The 10,924-nt window shown below is 40.9% G+C and overlaps 1 pseudogene; it reads right to left on the bottom strand.

Annotated features, from left to right (window-relative positions):
* Positions 1-3,655: 3,655 nt before the first annotated feature.
* LOC148149223 (centrosome-associated protein 350-like) overlaps positions 3,656-10,924 on the bottom strand; it is a 758,453-nt pseudogene continuing 751,184 nt past the window's right edge.

Here is a 10,924-nt window from a genome sequence, read left to right as displayed (position 1 = left end):
AAATGAGCATGAATTTCTAATGAGCAGGTTGTGAACCTACCAAACAATTTGACAAGGTTGTATTTGTAAAAGAGCAGCTTAGTGGGAAAAAGTTTACATGATTGATGTGGATTTTCAGAAATTATTTCAAGTAGTTGCCTCTGAGAAGACCAATGGCAAAACTCAAGGGCACCTCAAATGAAAGGGAGCATAGTCAAATGGATAGAGGTGGTTGGGAAAATGCAAGGGTCAGGGTAAAATGAAGATTTCACACAAGAAAGGTGTGGAGAATGGAAGGGACCCACAGGAGCCCATGCTCAGATTGCCCTTAATTGTTATAGTAATAAACACAATCTTGACTTGGGAATTTAAGAGAAGGAAACTAAACGATTCCAACTTGGGTTGAAGGGACAGAGATGGAATTGTAATGCAGCGACAGATACAGAAGAATATTGACCGGAAGATGAAATTGAAGTTGAGAGTGAGACTAAGTCATACATTGAGAAGATAAAAAAGGAATTACACCTGAAATGGTAAGATCCTAATCCGATTACAGCAAAGGCCACAAAGTATTCAAACATACAGGTCATTTAAGGGGATAGATATGGCCATTAAAAAACACCTGGCTCTTCCAACTGGACACAAACAATTTAAGTCACATTAAGTTGTGTAATGGAAAATTATCCATTTACTGTGAAATTTGAAAGAGAATGCTTTTCTAAAACTTAATGCTGTGCTGAGCTTTGTAAACAATACTTTGATGAGGTCTGCAGTCAGCTGTTTGAATTTTGTAAACGTTCACCTTGACCTTGCGATCGTCGTACTCAGCGAAAGCTGAAGAAATGTCATGTCCAAGACCAGGGGATGAGAGAATTACTATTTGAGTTTTCCCAGTCTTTGCCCTTGAGAGCGTGATAAGAAACAGTATCAGGCAAGTATCTGAACAATGCTCAGATACCCCTTACATTGAGGCATCTAGCTGAATGTACTGGGTCAATTCTGCAGAATTTAAATTAAGCTCCTTTCTTTGCTCTTGCTAATAGTTGAGTCAAGTCGATTTAATTTCCATGACAGTTGCATAAGATCTTCAAATATTTTGGTCAATTTTGGGAATCTCAACATAGTGCATATTCTCAAGATATTATCAGGAAAAGAGGTACAGACATGATCACAGATTGAGAAGTTCAACCTTTGAGGCACTCTTTATCTGAAAATTATGGAGTGACACGTGGAAGATCATGATTCTAGAGAGTTTTAAGAAGGTGAATAATAATCATGTATTGTCTTATCAACAAATGGAAACAGCAATAGAAAGACAGAAATGATACAGAAGAACTTGAAACAAATACTGAGTGACTGGAAGAGACACCATATATTATGTAAATAGAAGCAGAAACTATAGATTCTCAGAGTTAGCAAAGTTACGACAGATGGGATTTAATGGATAACAGTCTGATGATGATGAGGATGATAAATTAATAATGGGAGAGTACAAACAGTGGAAGAGAAAGGGGCTTTGGATTTTTAGGGAAGGGGCAAAATGGTAAATTGAATTCAATGCAGTCATCAGGATCGAGATAATGTTTTTAACATGCTCTGTTATACATATCATCAATCAGAGCTGCTGTCGAGCACTATTAACCCATGTCTTTCTTGCTTAACTAAGGGAAAATAATTTTGTGTTCAAATGCCAAAAGCTGAATCTCACCTCACAAAAAACTCTTAGATTAGATTACTTACAGTGTGAAAACAGGCCCTTCGGCCCAACAAGTCCACACCGACCCGCCGAAGTGTATACCACCCAGGCCCATACCCCTACATTTACCCCTTCACCTAACACTACGGGCAATTTAGCATGGCCAATTCACCTAACCTGCACATTTTTGGATTGTGGGAGGAAACCGGAGCACCCGGAGGAAACCCACGCAGACACGGGGAGAACGTGCAAACTCCACACAGAGAGTTGTCTGAGGCGGGAATTGAACCCGAGTCTCTGGCGTTGTGAGGCTGCAGTGCTAACCACTGTGCCACCATGCCGCCCACACTCTTTGCATCTTTCTATTTATTATACTTAGGGGAATGAACGATTTCAGACTGAAGGTTCTGAGCTTCAGCTTTCCAAAATCAGATCATTTTCAGTTGAATGCTGCACCCCTTTTATATTCCTGCAATTTGTAGGTAAATGCAAATCAGAAAAGAATGTGTCAGTTTAGTCAGGATGTTGCTGTATCAAATCAAAGTGACCCAAGCTCCTATTTCAGTGATTTCCTACATTGAATGCTCAGAAAAGAATGGACAGTATGAGAACTTGTCAAGCACTTTCATGAAAAGAGCTGCTTGCCCAATCAATGTTAATATGTGCAAACCATAAACCCTTCTGTTCTTCTAATCAGATGGTCATTCAGTCTCTGGACTTTGCTTCAGAACACTTAGTTTTAAAAAAAACTCTTTAAAAACATTGCCTCCCTTTGAGGGAAGGTCAGAAAAGTGCAGGAGGAAAAGATTTGAATTTCAATAGCAAGCTTTAAGTTCTAAACTCAATAATTACACAGTAGAAATGGTCACTAAATCCTTGAGAAATAATCGGGTGTACTTATACGTATTTTGGGTGGCACGGTGCACAGTGGTTAGCACTGCTGCCTCACAGCGCCAGAGATCCGGGTTCAATTCCCGCCTCAGGCGACTGACTGTGTGGAGTTTGCATGTTCTCCCCGTGTCTGCGTGGGTTTCCTCTGGGTGCTCCGGTTTCCTCCCACAGTCCAAAGATGTGCAGCTCAGGGGAATTGGCCATGCTAAATTGCCCGTAGTGTTAGGTAAGGGTAAATGTAGGGGTATGGGTGGGTTGCGCTTCGGAGGGGCGGTGTGGGCTTGTTGGGCCGAAGGGCCTGTTTCCACACTGTAAGTAATCTAATCTAATCTAATCTAATATTTTGAGAATTGATGGGCAAGGTAGAAAACAACGAGACACCAGAAATTTTAAGTACATTCCCCACAACTTGATTTTATCACCCACAAATATATTTCACAATTTATCAAGATATTCCTCACGACAGTCTTTTGGTAAAGGGTCATTGGGAAAGCGGAACACTCAGGGTAATTTCTGAAAATGATGACCTGCAAAATGTGCCTGAAGAAAGTGGAGTTGTATTTTGAAATATTGTTCGGGAAACAACAACAATCCTGTCATTTGTCCACCATCCTGTTGTCGGTACGACAGGGACACAATCCTTTATTCAAAACCCTCGGGACCAGCTGGTTTGCAGAATTCGGAATTCTTTAGTTTTCAGAGTAAGTGACAGTTTAACAGTAAAATTTTTAAAACTCTTACTGAACAGCAGACCCACCTGTGAAATCTATGAGCCCTGACACAGAACTGATGCCTGCCAGTGCTGGGCCACACCCCCAGTGTGATGTGGGTCGAGTGGGTGTGGAGTGAACCCAAACAATCTTGTGAATTAGACAAAAAAATTCACAACAAAAATTTCAGATTTCGGAGCTTTTCAGATTTCGGGATTTCGAATAAAGAATTGTCTACCTGTATGTTCAAATGTAATAATTAACGAGCTCTGGAATCATTACTAAAATAATTGCATCAATGCTTCGAGACCGATAACACATCTCCAATTCTTGAAATTCAAATCCATCCCAAAACAGGTTCAAAATTAATACTTACAGGTCAGGGACAAAGATCTGGAGATAATACTTCCTCCTTATCATCAACACTGTCAGCTCTTTCAGATGTCTCCAACTGGATAACAGTCTTGTGTTCCTCCTTTGGAGCCTTGGAAGGTGACCTGGGCCAGGATTCAACATCCAATTTGAACTGTAATCCTTGATTAGTAAGCTGGATCTTCTCAGCTTGAGTCTTCCATGATTTCTTCCAACTGTTCAATAGCGTCCTTCACAAAGGAAGATGGCAACATATCAACCAAAGAATTGGCCTTTGAATCACTGCTCTTCCGATCATCTCCTTTAAAGTCTTCGCTATCCTCATGATTGCCCTCAAGTTCCTCTCCTTTGATTCCACGTGCTCCTCATGGATTTCCTCAGATTCAGGCTCAAGGAATGATACTTTAAATTGAGCCTTTTCCCTGTTGAGTAAATCCAACAGAGAAATTGAAGCGTTCCTGTGGATATTTAGTGAAAACTCCTCCCTTTGTGCACTGGAAGACACAAAAATATAATGTCTTTTACAATCAATGATCCCCAAAATCTTATTGTAATGAATCAAATAATTTTTCAGCACATGGTATTGATATAGGTTTCTGTCTCTAGTACTGCCATGGATGCTTTCTCTATGAACACATCAGTACGGTTAATGTTTTCTTCATTCTGGTCTTCACACAAGTTTGCCAATCGTTCCTCCTCATCAGACTTGGGCAAGCTCTCTTTTAAATTTTGGTCATCTCCAAAAGTTACCACTGCCTTGCTAGATTCATTAATACTGTGCAGTAAGTCAAAGGTACTTGGTTCAGAAAACTGATTACTTGCATTTTGATCATTCAAGCTGTTTTTAAATGAACTCAGCTTAAAGTCTTACTGAGCTCAAACTCTTCCGCCTGCCGTTCTGTTACTTCTTTTGAAAGCTCTGGCTTTTTTCCTTCATCACAACACGTTTTGTAGTCTTGACCTAATTTATCCTCCACAAGTAGGTCCCTTTCATCTTCAGTTGTATTGATACCAACCCCAGAACGTTCAGGTCGAAGGGAAATCTTGTGGGGAGGAGCAAAGATGCCACATTTGTCCTTGCATGTGAAGTATTCAACTCCATCATATGTCCCATTATGACTGCCTTCTGGCTTATCCAGCTCCACACCAGCCCAAAAGACACTGGCGAAGCTAGTTCTGCCCTTGAAGCGAAGTGTCCCTAGTGAATGCTACTAACTAAAATTCTTGCACCAATTTGGGATTCAGGCAACTCATCGGTTTCAGGCAACATGGCTGTTGGGGTGCGACACGGAGAAGGAGAATGTGATGGCATGGGAATCTGTTCCTCATTGCTAGCATCACTTTGTTCTTCTCAGTTGGTCATTTCAAGTCTACAAGTTGTTCTGAATGTACGCTACCACAGCTGGGAGAGTATTTCTCACCTAGTCGCTCACTGATTTCATCATCCACACTGATACTTGGTGAAACACTTCGAGAAAGCTTCTCCCCTTCATTCATTCCCTCCTGCTGAAATGCACAGGACAGGAGGCCTCAGTGAGATTTTTGTCACTGGTAATTTTGATCCTTCGCGAAAGGGCTTCTGCAGATTCCGGGCCAGCTTTGCAACTCCCACCGTGTAAACTTTTATTCATGTCTTCATTCCTCCTTCGCAATGACTCAAAACTTTCTGAGTAAGTTGCTTCCTTTCCTTGGGAAAGGTACTCAAATCCTTGAGAATAAGAATCATTCTCTGATGGAGTTCTTTTCAATTCTCCAGAGTCAGATCGCGCAGATGCAATGGAGGTGCCCGACTTAACTGATCTGACAATCTTCACAGAACTGGCTGAATGATCACTTGCACCGTCCTCATCAGGATAGCCGTCCTTGTGCAAGTAATATTCCTCATCCTTCAAGTCCTCAAATGTCTTTTCAACAAGCTAAGCTACTAAAGGCTGTTCTGTGTCATCAGATAGGACTCTGTTTAGTGGAGTTAATTCCTTGATACGCTCAGGGACATTGATGTGCTGCAGTTTCTCAATGCCTAATTTCAGCAAGGGTTCAGACTGATCAGATTGCTGAGACAAGCCTAGTACATCATCGACATCAGAGTCTTATGATTTTAGATGACTAAGTTCCTCCTGGATATCACCTTGCACAGATTGATGACTGGACACAACACTTTCATCACCAGAACCATCCTCTGGCCTAAATGCCAACTGATCTGGCATACAACTATATTTAAGAGCTCCTGCCACATTATCCAGCCCTTCAACAAAGTCAGGTCGAGATTTCAAATAACATTTGAAAACTGGAGAAGGACTCTTAGAGGGGTCATCAAGTCGACTATCGAAGAGTGCAGACTTGTTTCGATCTGATGCATCGTTCGCTGAGCAAGTTGGATTTCTGCCCATCTCCACTCGACGATCTTTGATCTGTAACAAATATAAGCAATTTGGTTTATAACTCGGTATCGAAAAAGAAAGTGCCAAAATATAATGTCTTTCACAATCAATGATCCCCAAAATCTTATTGTAATGAATCAAATAATTTTTCAGCACATGGTTGAAAAATTGGAAGTCCAAAACCAATTTTGAACAGCATAGTTCCAGCAATGACACAGATGAAATAAACTGTTTTAGGTGTTCGTTGAAGACTGAATATTAGCTAAGACACCCACAAGGACCCTCTATGCTTGTCTTCCAAAAGTAGCAAAGGACTCTTTGCACTTATTTGATGAGCAGCCGGGGTCTCAGCTCAGCAAATGATCGCACTCGAACAGCAAAGCACACCCATGGCACTGCACTGGTGCATCAGTCTGATTTACAAAGCACAGGTCTCTGAAGTGGGACATGAACTTACTTTACGTAATCTTGCAATGCAAGCGTTTGAGAATGCAATTTTTATACCTTTTGAAAAAATGTGCATTCTTAATGAAAGAACAAGCCTTTTTGAAATATGTTATTTAGATTCTTTAAAGACAAGGTTTAGTGATGGCACATAGTGGTCTGAACTAAATTAAAAAAATCCAGCTACAAGGGAGAACATGTTGAACTGAAGCAGTTAGTGAAGAATTGCAGAATTACAAAAAAAACCAGATACATCAGCTGTCTATTTATGTTAGTTTCTGGTTTGAATGCTGATAGTTTGCTGCTGAATAAACAAAGTCAATTTATTAAACTACTTGTAAACATTTTATGGAATTTTGCAATCCTGAACTAAATTAACACCATAGGTGCTGTAAAGAAACAAGCCCTATTGTTCGTGGTGTTACATACATATCCTGCTTTGTAATGGGGCCCAGTGATGCTTTGGATATTTCACTCTCAGTAAGAGATTTCCAGCTCTTTGCAGATCCAGTCCTGGAAACATGGGAAATAATTTATAAAGTTGGAACTTTGCAGCATAAAACACACAGCACATGCAGAATAATCAGCTCTGTAATTTCATAACGGATACATCCCGACACCACCTTCCTGGAAAGTGGTGAAAAAGATATAGCATCCATAATTATAGAATCATAGAATTTTACAGTACAGAATGAGGCCATTCAACCCATTGTGTCCATCCCGGCTACCCAAAGAGCTACCTAGATAGTCCCACTGTTCAGACTTATCTCTGTAGCCGTCTAACTTAATCACTTTCAATGAGCAACATTCCCCCATTTCTGTCTAACCTTCAGTACAGTCTGCAATAGGCAAAACTGGCAACTGAACAGTGATAACCCCAGGCAGAATCACAAAATTGTTGCACGATTTTATTTCCACTAGAACGTCATAAATTGCTTTTAGAGTCAGAAGGATGTACAGCACAGAAACAGACCCACCAGTCCAACTCATCCATGCCGACCAGATATCCCAACCCAAACTAGTCCCACCTGCCAACACCTGGCCCATCTCCCTCCTATTCATATACCCATCCCGACGTCTTTTAAATGTTGCAATTGTACCAGCCTCCACCACTTCCTCTGGCAGCTTATTCCATACACGTATCACCCTCTGAGTGAAAACATTCCCCCTTCGGTCTCCTTTATATCTTTCCCCTCTCACCCTGAACCCATGCCCTCTAGTTCTGGACTCCCCCACCCCACAGAAAAGACTTTGCCCCTCATGATTTCCTAAACCTCTAGAAGGTCACGCCTCAGCCTTCGACACTCCAGGGAAAACAGCCCTAACCTGTTTATCCTGTTTAACCCCTCTCTGTTGCTCAGATCCTCCAACCCTGGCAACATCCTTGTAAATCTTTTCTAAACCCTTTCAAGTTTCACAACATCTTTCCGATAGGAAGGAGACCAGAATTGCACGCAATATGACTCATCTCCAGTTATGAGTCATACTTTAAATTACAAAACCAGCTTTCTGTACATCTGTCTTATAGGAGTTACAATAATGAAAAGACAGCCAGCTGTCAAAAAAGTCTCAGAGAAAAGCAAAATAATTCTCATTCCAATTCATGATAGAATTGAAAAAAAATAAGCACGTTACTGTACTGATCTGATGATACAACAGTTAAATGCAAAAATGCTTTAAAAAAGCTACCATGCATCATTTATAAAAGCATAGCAATTTTTATTTTCCACATATGCATGCTTTGATATCAGTGCATTAATGTCAAGGAATTACATGGTTCATACTGCCCAAACCAGGAGCTTATAAATTTTAAATGAATCACTGTTACCAACATCTGAAGGAGAATATAACTGTAGCATTTTAGCACAAACTGATGGAAGGTGATTGAAAATGGTACTGGGCTTGGTACAGACGGTATAAAAAGAAAGGAGTCAGCATCAAGTTGCATGCATGGCACTCACTCCGACATTCCAAGGTGAGACCAGCAATTGACAACATGGCATGCAGGTTCACCTGACACTGAAGGTGACCACAGAACAGTAGTCAACATATATGCAACTGATTTGCCAAGCTGGAGCAAGACATTCTTCTGACAATACTGGTAATGAAGATCCGGACCCCCAGTGGAGTTAGGGGGGGTGGGGTGGTGTCTCTGTTCCATGATCGGTGAAAAAGCACTCACAATTGGTCTGGTTCTTTAACATTTCATTCTTTATTTTTCATACGGCCAGGCACAGATCGTCCACAAACAGAGGTTATACACTTCCATGTTCCTCAGAGGAGCTGCACATATGGCTTAAAACAGACATGTGCAAGGTTTGTGAAGGTTTGTAGCTCAGGTTGAGGGTTAGGGTGTAGGTTTGCTCGCTGAGCTGTAGGTTTGATATCCAGACATTTCATTACCTGGCTAGGTAACATCATCAGTGGTGACCTCCAAACAAAGCTGTATCAGAACACTATTCCAACGAGCCAAACTGCAGCACAGACGAACTTCGGAAAACAGAGGAGAACCACCTATACAACGTATTCAAGAAGAACGGATACTCAAAAAATACAGTGCACAGATTCCTCAAGAACAAACCATGACAAGCAGACCAAACACAGCCAGAAACCCTAACCACCTTACCATACATTAAAGAAGTTTCAGAAATGACAACCAGACTACTAAAACCCCTCGGAATCATAGTAGCACACAAACGCACCAACACTCTCAAACAAAAACTAACAAACTTAAAAGACCCAGTACAACCCATGGACAAAACCAACGTCATCTACAAAATTCCATGCAATGATTGCCACAAACACTACAGAGGACAAACAGGAAGAAAGTTAGCCACCAGGATACACGAACACCAGCTAGCCACAAAAAGACACGACCCTCTCTCCCTCGTAGCCCTACACACGGATGAAAAAAACCCCATTTCGACTGGGACAACACATCTATCTTGGGACAGGCTAAGCAAAGACATGCCAGAGAATTCCTAGAGGCCTGGCACTCCAAGCACAATGCCATAAACAAACACATAGATCTAGATGCCATCTATCAACCCCTCAGAAAATGAACAGGAAATGACATCACCACAAACCCCAGGAACCCCATCCAGGAGAAAGATATAAATAGAAAGCAGGAGACAACAGCTTCGCTTCACTTGGAGGTCGCCACTGATGATGTTACCAAGCCAGGTAATGAAACGTCTGGATATCAAACCTACAGCTCAGCGAGCAAACCTACACCCCTTAAAACAGACATTTTTATACTTCTCTTAAAGAAAGGTACAGGCCATTATCGTATAGTACATTCAGACAATTACCAACTAACTTATGAAACAATCTTAACTGACAGCTACTTGGTCCAATATTTCCTGGGAACCAACTTTGTTTTCCAACACTTAAGCCACCCTAACCTCACTAACCGAGTCTTGCCATCTGCACTTGAAGGTCAGTTAGGGTGGCCAGTAATGTCTTATCTAGTCTAGTTATTTCTATGCTGTAAAGGAAGCATTGTCTGCTAATCTCTGTTGAGGCAGACTGTGATTAGTCAATTATGCAGCTCGAACAGCATTAAAAGCTATTTTATGCAGCTTTTAACAGAATTGTCAATTTGCAGCCAAGAAGCCATTTTGTCATATTATTTGCATTGAGAAGCCATTTTGTTCCCACTTAAGTTAGTAACAGCATGGGTTAAGTGGTTGTTCCTGACAACAACTAGGTACCTCAGCCTGTATTCAGGTTTCAGATCCTCAGGAGATAGAGATAGGGAAGTGGGAAGCAAAACAAAGGTCACATTTCATGTATAAAAGGGTATTGAATATGAATGGGCAGTGATCTTGTCCATTTCATTGTTTGAAAAATTACAGTATGGGGGTCGGATCACAATATATGTGGCAGTTCTCCATTCCAATAATACTCAATACTTTGGAGAAATCTTTCACCCACTAGAATGCTTTAAGGCACATCTCAAAAACCCACCCAATAGAACTGATTATATTCTATATGAACATATAATATTCTGCAGCAGCAAGTATGCAGGTTTTATGTCAAATGCAACCTTCAGCCATCATTCCATCTTTAAAAATCATGATTCATTCTCTTTCTTTTTCATATACAGAATAAACAGATCGACTTCATTACAAATGCATCTTTTTTTAAAAAAAATGTTAAACTCCAGATAGTTCTGGCCATGAAATATTTCATCTCAAAAGATTGATTGAGCATGGGGGTCAAAAGGCAAGGGGTCATAGAGTCAGTTATACAACAGACCCAACTCACCCGCACAAACCAGATATCTCAACGTGACCTAGTCCCAGTTTGCCAGCATTTGGTCCATATCCTTCTCAACCCTTCCTATTCATGTACCCATCCCGATGCTTTCGAAAAGTTAAAATTGAACCCCTCTCCACCACTCTAGCAGCTCATTCCATGTATGCAGCACCCTCTGCCTGAAAAGTGAT

This window comes from Chiloscyllium plagiosum, unplaced genomic scaffold, assembly GCF_037043375.1.
Source record: "Chiloscyllium plagiosum isolate Xiang-an unplaced genomic scaffold, Cpla_swu_hap1 HiC_scaffold_9, whole genome shotgun sequence".
Taxonomy (NCBI): domain Eukaryota; kingdom Metazoa; phylum Chordata; class Chondrichthyes; order Orectolobiformes; family Hemiscylliidae; genus Chiloscyllium; species Chiloscyllium plagiosum.
This window is presented reverse-complemented; position numbering and strand designations above follow the sequence as displayed.